Source organism: Oratosquilla oratoria, chromosome 7 (assembly GCF_046742065.1).
Source record: "Oratosquilla oratoria isolate Oo_2021 chromosome 7, ASM4674206v1, whole genome shotgun sequence".
Lineage (NCBI taxonomy): Eukaryota > Metazoa > Arthropoda > Malacostraca > Stomatopoda > Squillidae > Oratosquilla > Oratosquilla oratoria.
Window position 1 is genome coordinate 62,992,087 of NC_134783.1, and position 12,500 is coordinate 63,004,586.

The 12,500-nt window shown below is 41.9% G+C and overlaps 1 protein-coding gene across 3 annotated transcripts in view; it reads right to left on the reverse strand.

Annotated features, from left to right (window-relative positions):
• Positions 1 to 12,500, reverse strand: part of LOC143027185 (uncharacterized) — a 19,735-nt gene that overhangs the window by 6,631 nt on the left and 604 nt on the right. The gene's annotated exons all lie outside the window — the stretch shown is intronic.

Here is a 12,500-nt window from a genome sequence, read left to right on the forward strand (position 1 = left end):
TTCAATCCATCTTCACCTTGCCACATTCCCTTCTGTTAACATGTGTCCATCTGCACCGTATACCTTTTCCTCTCTACTTGACTCAGACCCTTTACTTTCTTTACTTCCTTCGAAAATATCTCTTTCGTCTTAAAAACAAATCTGTCATACTCCTATCCCACTTTACTTCTGCTCTCCTGTTTGCCTCCCTCACCTTACGTTTTGCTTCTCTTTCATTCTTGTACTTCCCATATGCTTCCCGAGTCCTGCCTTGCAACCAACCTACACATGCTTGTTTTCTCTTTTCTACCACTGCCTTCACTTCTTCATCCCATCATACGCAACCTTTCCCTCTACTCCCTCCCATACTCCTTGACCCATGTACCATCTTTACACACTTTGTAACTTCTCCTTAAAACCTACACATTCTTCTTCTACTCCTTACTCCACTTCTTTCTTGACCACCTCTCACACTTCTCTCAGCTCCTGGTATTCCTTCTACGTTTACTTCCCATTCAACTTGCTAACTCTCAGCGCCTCTCTACCTTCCTCTATTGTCTCCCCCCTTCTCTACTTTCCCTCCACTCTCAATTTCCCTTCTACCGAAAAATTATCTGATATTCCCCCACTCTCTCAACTAAAAATATAAAAGTCCAGAATTCTTCCTATTTGTCCTTTGGATACCACTACATAGACCATCAATGCCTTATTAACCACTCCTTTCTATGTATACTTATGTTCGGATAAGAACATAAGAAATAAAGGAGACTGCAAAAGACCATAAGGCCTACACTAGGCAGCTCCGTATCCATCACCACCTGTCATCCCCATCCATAAAGTTGTCTAATCGTTTTTTAAAACAACTGATAGTTTCAGCGCTTACTACATGGTTACTAAGTTTATTCCATTCATCGACCACCCTATTAGTAAACCAATTCTTGCCAAGTACTATATTTTCGACCATCAATCCCTTTTTAAACACATCTTAAATATCATCTCTCCACGAAGATGCACCCTGAAGATTGTGCGCAAACCACATAGACTCAGATTCAGTCTCAGTGGATACCGGGTACTGCCACATGACCTGGGTGTCCAGCCACAAAGGGCAAGGGTGACGGTTTCACCCGCAGCTAAGCATCGTCCAGAAGAAGGTCCTCACATATACTTGCAAATGAACGCTACCAATGTCTCTCCTTTCCTACCTCATAGTAATGTGTCCCCGAGGATAGAAACGCTGGTAATTCCCAACAAGATACATATCCTACGTATGAAGAAGCAACAGGGCAAATGGACAAATGGAAATATCCTCGAGGAAGGAATGCAGCAGCTAAAGAAACGATTATTCCAGACGCTAACTTCGATAATTAGGGTAGCGTACGTGGTATGTTTAATATAAGCCTGCAGAAACGTCGTAAGATAAAATTGTGAAGACACACTCACACATACATACACACACACGCATATATATATTTATATATATATATATATATATATATATATATATATATATACACACCTGAAGTGAATCACTAGTAACAGAGACGTCATACAAATAATCTTTCCGGTCGTCGTCCCGGGAATCGAACCGAGACCCAACTGCGCCAAAGGAGCTACAAAAGGAGCTGAAAACGAAAGCATTTTTGCAGTTACTTAAATTCTTCTGGTCTTTTCAATGTTTCTAATGATATTCTTTTCTTCAAGTGAATGAGCATAAAATAAATTTGCATAATCTTCCATTTATTCAACGTATCGTCTTGAATAAGACATCTTCAAGATTGTCTGTAATGACATATGACAAATAATTACAAGATGGTGTTATGAAAACAATATAACAAGAATTAAAAAGTAATACATGATGATAGGTACTTGCATCTAAAATGAACTAAGAAGTGTCATGGCTATTTATATGTGCGTCTGATGCTACCAGGAGGAGTAGGATGGGGTGTTGGGATGGGCCGCGCTGAGGACACTGGTGACCACTGTGCGGGAGGAGTAGGATTTTATTTATTCTTATTATGTTTTATTATTATTATCATTATATATATATATATATATATATATGTGTGTGTGTGTGAATAGTTCACTAGTGGACAGCGACATCAATCATACAATCCATGACCGTCGCGCAGAGGATTCGAACTACTGCCAATAGACCCAAGAGAGTCCACAGCACCCGCCTTTGACCACACGACCACAGATGATCTAAAAGTGTACGAACTCGTAATCTAACTAATTACCGAGATTGGGGAGGTTGCTAACTGCCACCCATATAAACCCTTTTTTACCATACACCTAATCGCACATATATACATACATATATATATATGTATATATATATATATATATATATATATATATATTTTTTTTTTTTTTTTTTGCGCGAAGCCGGTCAGATCTCAGTAGGAAGGTCAATGTGATAGGCTGGAAGGGAGAAGGGGGATTGGAGATGGAAGGGGAGGAGGGGGGATAGGAGGAAGGTAAGGAGGAGGAGGAGGGGGGGGAGAGATGCTGGATTGAATGTCCGTGCTCGATTAGTAAGGGATGATTTAAATAAAGGTATAGTAGAAAACGTGTTGGATTGGAGGTTTATGGATGGGACTCTACCTCTGATGTGCATTTGCTTCGAGTAGTTGAAGTCGTCTGGGGATCCTCACAGCTGCCAATGATTTCAGTGGAATTAATCAATTCCTTCCTACTAATTTCTTGTTTGTGGTGGGGCACTGGAGTTTATCTAACATCCTACTAGATATGAGCTATTAAGCATCATCACAAATTACGCCACAACCAAGAAATTAGTAGCAGGGAATTGATTAATTCAACTGGAATCACTGTCAGCTGTGAGGACTCACAGACGACTTTCAACTGCTCGAAGCAATTCACACCAGAGATAAAGTCACATCAATCCACCATCTCCTCCTCCTTCTCCTCCTCGCCTTCCTCTCCTTCCCCCTCCTCCCCTTCCCCCTCCCAACCTACCACCTTGACCTTACTATCAAAGACAAAATGTTTAATAAATGGAAGATTATGCAATTTTAGACTATGCTCATCAGGTTGAAGGGAAGACTATCACTGAGAACGTCGAGAATACATGAAAAATTAAATAATTGCAAAAATGCTGTTATTTTCAACTCGATATGTCTTACAGAAAATCTGCTCCACTCTTTTACAAACACACACATATATATATATATATATATATATATATATATATATATATATATATATATATATTGTATATATATTATTAAAAAGGGCAGTAATTCTTCTTTCATACACAATGAGTTAAATTTGACCGCAACTTGGGGTTGGAATCAACTTCTTGTTGATAGACTCAAGTTTTCTTATCAAAGATCTCGGCTCAGCGGGGAGGCGAAATGGAATGCTACCGCACGACATTTCGCTCATGTTAGAGCATTTTCAAGTACTGAATATATCTGGTACAAAGCAGTACAAGTCGAATACGAACAAAAATAAAAATTGGGAGAGGTTACAGATAATTTGGGGGAGGTCACAGAAATCTTGTCCATGGGCAGACTCAGAGGGCTTTTTCTTCTGGTGTCGTTTGCATTGTGAGCCTAATGTCCATGGACTGACTTGGTGGTATTCTGTCCATTGTTCTACTGGACTTGTATGTGGTGGTGACCAAGTGTCCATGTAGAGTAGCTCTACTACTCTCTTAAAATTTTTTGACTGCTCTCAACAGCTTTCCTCCTATCCCATATATCTGCAATACCCCCATTTGGTGCTGCATGTTATTGTGGGATTAAAAGCTGCTCAGTAACATGCAGTTGATACTTAAGGGTATATATATATATATATATATATATATATATCTATATATATATATATATATATATATATATATATATATATATATATATATATATATATATGGGGCGCCCCTACGGACCAGAGCCACACACTATTTTGTCTGTGATAGAGGTTATATCTATTCATAGAGAAATGATGGTACTTTATTATGCTGCAACTGTCCCTCCGTTATGCTGTCCCCCCTACTCTTAATATTGTCCTGTACCACTTCACTGAATATTCATTTTTTTTCGCCGAACCCTGCGGTAGGGGAGAAAGAATACTGCTACGTAGTGTTCCCACTTGAGTCATAAAAGGAGAGAAAAAACAAAAACAAAAAAGGGCGGGCTAGGATTAGGCATCCTACTTTCTGTTGCCCCAAAGGGGATATTCCTAAAAGAAGCAAAGGAAGAGTTTTCCAAAAAGAACCCTAATGTTTAGGTCTTTTAATGTGCGTGATGTGATACAGATGAGAGTAAAAGAGAAGAGATAGGCAGTATGTTTGTGGGAAGAAAGATGGATATGTTGGCATTGAGTGAAATTACTTTGAAAGGGAGGGGTGAGTTTGAGTTTGGGAGTGTAGTTGGGAGGGCCTCAGGAGTGAAGAGAGGACAAGGGAGAGAAGGGGTGGCTATTCTAGTATGTGAAGAGATAGGTAAACATGTGGTGGAGTGGAAGGAGGTTTCTTCAAGGTTAATATGAATGAAGGTGAAACTGGGAAGGGAGGTGTGGGTCTTTGTAGGTGCATATGGGCCTAGTAGTGAGAAGAGTTAGAGGAAAGTGAGGATTTTTTGATAGATCTAAATGAGTGCATAGAGGCTTTAGGGAGAAATATCAATTTAGTGGTATTGGGAGATCTCAATACTAGGGTAGGAGATGACCCAATAGACAGAGTGGTTGGGAAAGGTGAAGTTCAAGGAAAAAATCGTAGTGGAGAGATGATGGTGGAGATGTGCCTAGAAAGAGAGTATATGATAGCAAATATAATGCTTAGGAAGAAAGTCAAGCATAAGTACACATGGGAGAGGGTGGTGGATGAAAGGGTGGTGGTGGGGCTTTAATGGACTATATAATGGTAACCAGAAGAGTAGGGAAAGTTTTGGATGTACATGTTCTTAGGGGAGAGAATGGGTGGGATATCAGATAATTTTTTGGTGGAAGGTAAGATGAGAGTGGAGGATATATGGAGAAAGAGGAAAAGGACAGGAGGTAGGGAGGTGCTTAGAGCAAACTGCTTAAATGAGAAAGAAAAAGAGAATGAGTACAAGAAGAAGCTGAGAGATGAGTGGGAGAGAGTAAAGGATAGAGCAGAACTAGGAGTGGAGGAGGAATGGGGATGGTTCAAGGAGGGAGTCACAGGGTGCGCAAAGATGGTCTGTGGAACAAATAGGATGGGAGGAACTAGAAGGAAGGGTAGTGAGTGGTGGGATAATGAAGCAAAGAAGGTTGTAGAAGAAAAGAAACAAGCATTCATAGATTGGTTACAAATTAGGACGAGGGAATCATATGGGAGGTACAAAGAAAGAAGTAAAGCATAAGATAAAGGAGGCAAACAGGAGAGCAGATGCGAAATAGGGTAAGAGTATGACAGAACATTTTGAAAGTAATAAAAAGATGTTTTCGAAGGAAATTAAGAGGGGAAGGAGAGACGAATCAAGTAGAGAAGAAAAAGTAAAAGGTGCAGGTGGAGAGATGACAATGGAAGAGAAAGCAGTAAGAGGAAGGTGGGCAGAGTATTTTAGGGAGTTGCTAAATATGAAGGACAGGGAGGGAAAGGTAGTTACAGTGGGAAACGCTAAGAAAATGAGAGTGATGTAAGGGGGAAAATGGAGGAGAAATAGGGAAAGATGAGGTGAAGGCAGTTGTTAAGATGATGGAAGCAGATAAGGCACCTGGGTTGGATGGATGCCATGCAGAATGTCTGAAGAAAGGAGGTACAGTTATGGTGGACTGGCTGGTGAAATTATTTCATGTTAGTTTAAAAGAGGCTAGAGTGCCGGAGGACTGGAAGAGTGCCTATATATTTCCATTTTACAAGGGAAAGGGGTACAAGTGTGAGTGTAGTAGTTTCACAGAGATTAATTTGTTAAGTGTAGTTGGTAAGGCTTAATGGGAGGGTTTTGATTGAGAGGATTAGGAGAGGAACAGAGGGAGTAATTGGTGAGGAACAGTGTGGATTTACTACAGGTAAGACAGATATATGAGAAAGCTTTAGGAAAAGGTAAGGATTTTGGGAGGCCTTTATAAATTTGGAAAAGGCTTATGAGAGGGTAGACAGGAAGACACCGCGGGAAGTGTTGCAGATATATGGGATAGGAGGAAAGCTGTTAAGAGCAGTCAAGAGTTTTTACGAAAGTAGTAGAGCTTGTGTTAGAATCAGAAAAGGAGAGTGAATGGTGTGAGGTAAAGGTGGGACAACGCCAGGGGTGTGTTATGTCGCCTTGGCTGTTCAATCTATATATGAATGGGGTGGTGCGAGAGGTAAACGCAAGGGTAATGGGTCGGGGATTGGAGATGGTTAAAGAAAATGGAGAAAAGAGGGAGATGAGTCAGTTGTTGTTCACTGACGACACTGAGCTTGTAGCAGGATCAGAGGAGGGATTGAGAAAGTTAGTGACAGAGTTTGGGAAGGTGTGCGAAAGAAAGAAGTAAGATGATGATGAGATGTACAAGGGGAGAAAGTGGCAGCTGACTGGAATTGAGTATGAAGGGGGAGAGACTCGAGGAAGTGGATAGTTTTAGATATCTGGATGCGAATGTTGCGGGAAAGGGAGAAGTGGTGAAGTAGAATGTAGTTTGATAGAAGCAAGTAAATGCCTTGAGGGATTAAAAAGTATAATGAAATAGAGCTCTGGGAATGGATGCTAAGAGGAAATTGTATGAAGGAGTGATTGTGCCGACAACACTGTATAGGGCAGAAACATGGAGAATAAGAAAAGAAGAGAGGGGGATTTTAAATGTGTTTGAGATGAAGTGCCTGAGAAGTATGATGGGGGTTACTAGGCTGGATAGAGTGAGAAACGAGGATGTGAGAAGAAGAACGGGGGTGGAAGGGGAGTTGGCAGATAGGGTTGATGAAAGAGTATTGGGATGGTTTGGATACATGGAAAGAATGAATGAAGAAAGATAAGTAAAAGAGGTGTGGAAGGCACAGGTGGAAGGAGTGAACATGAGAGGGCCACCAAGGATGAGATGCATAGATGGGGTAAAAGGGCATTGGGAAAGATAGGAATGTCTGTTGAGGAAGGACGGGAGAGGACAAAAGATCGGGGTGAATGGAGAATGGTTGTGTATGGATGACGCTGTGATGCATGAGGGGGAGTGGGTTGAGGATGGGAAGGGGGAGGAGTTATGTATGAGAAATGAATTGATGCAGCCCGAAGGGATTTCTCCACGTCTTCTTTTTTTCTGCATGAGGGGACGGAGAGGGAGGGTCGCCGATTAAATGAATTTCATGTCTGTTTTTTGGCTACCTCCCTTATAAGGGGGAAAAGCCTTTGGTATACGTATGTATGTATGCATGTATGTATGTTCAAGAATGCTCCCTGGCCGAACGGGTTAGAGCGTCGCCACTTGCGGCGGAGGTCGAAGTTACGGCAGTTCGTCCCCTGCCACCAGCGGGCTGGACCAAGGGCACGGTTCATTAAATTCTACTCTACGAACTTCTCTGTAAACCCGAATCACGTTGAGGAATACGGTCGATAGAAGAGTTAAAGTTGGTTGAAAACATTCAAGCAAGTAGATGACTGTTGTATTTCTGTGTCCTGGTGTTTGGAGTTAAACCATGTCCCAGGTTAGATGAACTTGCAAGCAGCTCGTAAGGTAAATACCAGAAGGATATTTATGTTAGTTGCAGACGACAACCTGAGAATTGTGATACGTTATTATGTTGGCATTCTACAAACAAACATGTGCGAAGTAATACTCCTGCTGTACGACCTCGCAGACTCATAATGCAAGTAGCAGTCACAACTGTGCTTTGTCTACGGGAGAGCAAGCACACACACACACACACACACACACACACACACACACGCACACACGCACACACGCACACACATACACGCACTCACACATACACGCGCACACGCACGCACACACACACACACACGCACACACATACACGCACACACATACACGCACACACCACACGCACGCACACACACACACACACACACACACACACACACACGCACACACACACACACATGCACGCACGCTCACACACACGCACGCACACACACACACTCACTCACACACACACACACACACACACACACACACACACACACACACACACACACACACACACACGCTGCAGATCCGAGTTCGCGCCTCACTCAGGGCGTGAAAGCTTTACGATGCGAGAATTCCTTGATCATGGCGTGCGGTGCGTGTAAGGGTCTGTACAAGTTTTGAGCTCTCATCCTGAATGTCAACAGCTACTGTGCACGCGACAAGACGTTGGGAGTAAACACAGACAAACGGGCAGACAGACAGGCAAACAGAACATAGGAATGTAAGATAATACAAGAGACGACAAGGCCTACACTAGGCAGTTCCATGTCCCTTATCACCTGCCATCGCTATCCATAAATCTTCCTAATCTTTTCTTAAAACAACCTATTGTTTACGCAACGACGACATGGTTACTAAATCTTACATTTGTTAACTATCTTGTTGGTGAATCAGTTCTTACCTAATTCCTTCTTATTCCTAAATTTCTCTCAATTAAATCCATTACTACGAGTCCTGCTTTGTTGTCTTAATATGATGACCTTGCCTGCTTCACCCTTGGGCCATTTGAAAACCTCTATTAGATCACCCCGCATTCTACGTCTTTCCAGAGAGTGTACGTTAAGATGCCTAGGCCTGTCCTCGTATAATGAATTTCTAAACCTTTTTATTATTTTGTCAGTTTGTCATTCTCGTCTGTTCTGGTTCTAGTGAAATGATATCCACTCCATAGGACGGAGACCAAAAGTCAAGGATGGAACTAACTATCGCCAGATAGAGTTTAATGACTACCTCTGCACTTTTGCACACACACACACACACACACACACACACACACACACACACACACACACACACACACACACACACACACACACACACACACACACACACACACACACACACACACACACACACACACACACACACACCTCGTGGCACTGTGGTTAGAGTTCTCGCCTACCACTACGGCGGTCCGGGTTCGACTCCCGCCTAGGGATGTTACTCCAACTCACGTGGGGAGGGAGTTGGGTGTGTGTGTGCGTGTAAGGTCACAGTATTACCCATAGATGGGTCATACGAGCTCTGAGCTCTCATCCGGGAGGTTAATATCTGTCGATCACGAGTCCAACACGTGATCCAAGAAATGGTGAATCACACACAGAAGTAAAAGATAAGATAACGTGATGGAGAACAGTGAGCAGCGGAGTTTCACAAGGTGCAGGTATAAAGATTCTTATTTACAGTATGTCATTCGTGCTTGAAGGTACAAGGAGCTATGTTAACGAGGAAGATGGTAGGCTATAGCAAAAAGATCTAGACACTATAGTTCCATGGGGTCAAAGTGGAAAATGAGTTCCAATATAAAAAATAATGCAAATTATTAGAAATGGGCTAGATCTAAAGAGCTTCCGTAAGAAGTAAACCCATTACAAAAGCAAAAGAAGAAAAATATATGGGAGTGTTGATAAAAGACAACCTGACGAATTAAACACCATATGAGGACGGGGCATTTATTTGTACGGCGTTTCGCTTAATACAGTTTTTTTCAAGTACAAGTTGAGATACACATGCCTGAGATTAAATAAGAGGAATGGAGGGAACGGGGAGAGAAAAGAAGTAGGGGAGAAGGAAGAAGAGGGGGAGGAGGAGGAAGAGAGGAGAGGAGGAGGAGGAGGAGGAGGAGAAGGAGGAGGAGGAAAAGGGGGATTGAACATTGGCAAAGGCTGAGAATGCTGGCCCAAACGTCAGCGGGCAAAATGCTCACAAAGGGTGGTTTAAATTTTTTAAATTTTGCTGGCCATGGGTATTAGGGGAATTATGTGGGGTGAGATGTTGAACATGCCCCTATTTTGTTCAATAGTGTTCGTTCCTTGAATGATCGCTGCTTCTAAACACTTCCTGCGGATCTTGTCTGGTTCTCGTATCAGCAGCTCTGCATTCTTCCCGTCCATAAGATGGTTTTCCCTGTTTCTATGTGTCACATATGCATTGGTGGTGACATCATGCCTGACGTCGTAACGGTGTTCACGTATTCGTGTATTCAGGTCACGTGACGTTTCTCCAATGTAAACTTTATCACATCCTTTTTGCACTGCATATCCTAAGTGCCCTAAGGAAAAAGCCTATTACTACTCCTCTCTTGGTCCTAATGCCATGGTGGGAGTAGAAATAAATTAAATCATTTTTGTTAGTGGGCTTTCTATATACTTTAAATTCAAGCTGGTTACCGTGTTTCAATCTTCATCGCTTGCAGACGGCATTAAACGATGTAGAGCCCACCATTCAGTTTCCCCTAGAGGAAGAAATCCACGATTCTCTTCCTTTTTTGGACACACATATCTTAAACACGGTAACCAGCTTGAATTTAAAGTATATAAAAAGCCCACTATCAAAAATGATTTAATTAATTTCTACTCCCACCATAACATTAGGACCAAGAGAGGAGTAGTAATAGGCTTTTTCCTTAGGGCACTTAGGATATGCAGTGCAATATACTTAGAAAAAGAGTGCAGGTTTTTTAAAGAGACATTTTTAACACTAAAATTTCCAGAATCTCTTTTGGGTAATTGCAGAAAGGAGGCCGCTAAGATTCGAGAAAGCCGTAGGCAGCAGGGCAGCACAGCAAGACGTCTCGTGTTGCCAACCAGTGTCGTTGCCACCAACCTGACACATATTTTAAAAACCACCAATTTGGAAGTAGTGTGCCAGAACAGCAGGACGATAAAAGACATCACGAAGACGAGAATATACAAGAACCCAACACCGGGCACCAAAGCCGGTGTTTATCGTATTCCGTGCTCAGGATGTGATAAAGTTTACATTGGAGAAACGTCACGCGACCTGAATACACGAATACGTGAACACCGTTACGACGTCAGGCATGATGTCACCACCAATGCATGTGTGACACATAGAAACAGGGAAAACCATCTTATGGACTGGAAGAATGCAGAGCTGCTGATACGAGAACCAGACAAGATCCGCAGGAAGTGTTTAGAAGCAGCGATCATTCAAGGAACGAACACTATTGAACAAAATAGGGGCATGTTCAACATCTCACCCCACATAATTCCCCTAATACCCATGGCCAGCAAAAATTTAAAAAATTTAAACCACCCTTTGTGAGCATTTTGCCCGCTGACGTTTGGGCCAGTATTCTCAAGCTTTGCCAGTGTTCAATCCTCCTTCTCCTCCTCCTCCTCCTCCTCCTCCTCCTTCCCCCCCATACTTCTTTTCTCTCCCCGTTCCCTCCTTTCCCCTTATTTAAACTCAATCATATGTATCTCAACTTGTACTTGGAAAAACTGTAATAAGCGAAACGTCGTACAAATAAAGGCCCCGTTCTCATATGGTGTTTAACTCGTCAGTCTTGTCGGCAACTGCTACTTTCATGAAAAAAGACAGCCTGTCACCTGACAGACATATCAGTAGGACTGTGGGAGAGACATGTGGAGGACTGCTGCAGAAGATTAAAATGGGTTTTCACTATGTGGATGAAGAGAGGATGAAAAAGAAATCATCGAAATCCTGATGCGTCCAAGACTAGAGCACGCGTCAGTGGTATGGTCCCCACACAGAGTGAAGGATATAAGCAATATTAAGAGACTACAAAGGGCAGCAACCAAACTGGTCCCCATCCTGGCAGATAAACGATATGAAGAAAGACTAAAAGCACTGGGTCTACCAACTTTGAAAGATCAAAGAGAAATAGGCGATATGATTACATTATTCAGGTCACTAAAAAGTTTAAATTACACTGACAGAAGAGATCTTTTGATTAAGGATGGGAGGGCTTAAAAAGGTAATGACAACAAACTAAGAAAGACTATATGTCTAAGGGATGTTAAAAAAATCCTATACAGATACATAAATACCTGGAGTAGCTCAGAAGGTGATATATCCCAAGCTGGTATATGAAATCAAACCTAAGTATCATTATTGGAAAGTAAGGATATAAACTTAGTATGCACCATATATGAATTTGAATCTAGGTATGATAAATCAGAGAGTAAAGGACAAGACCCACGAACATTGCTTCTCTCCTGTATAATACAGTTAGGTATTAGACGTGCGCGCGCACCCACACTGACATGATTGCATGAGTTACGTGCCAGGAAGCCCTTGAAAATTTCACTATCAGTAAAGACGGTCAGTGTTTTAATTAAAAAAAAAAGGCTTAAACAAGGGTGACGCAAACAATGTCATCATATTGAGACAACAGGCAGGACTGGCAGTAATGGATTTAAAATGGACAAATTTAGATTTAAGGAGGAAATAGGCAAGAATTGGTTTACCAGTAGAATGGTCAATGAATGGATTAGACTCAGTAACTATGTAGTGAGGGCTGAAACTATCAGTTGTTTTAAGAAAAGTTTAGATAACTTTATGGATGGGGATGGATGACAGGTGGTAATAGACATGGAACTGTCTAGTGTAGGCCTCGTGGTCTCTTGCAGTCTCTTTCATTTTTA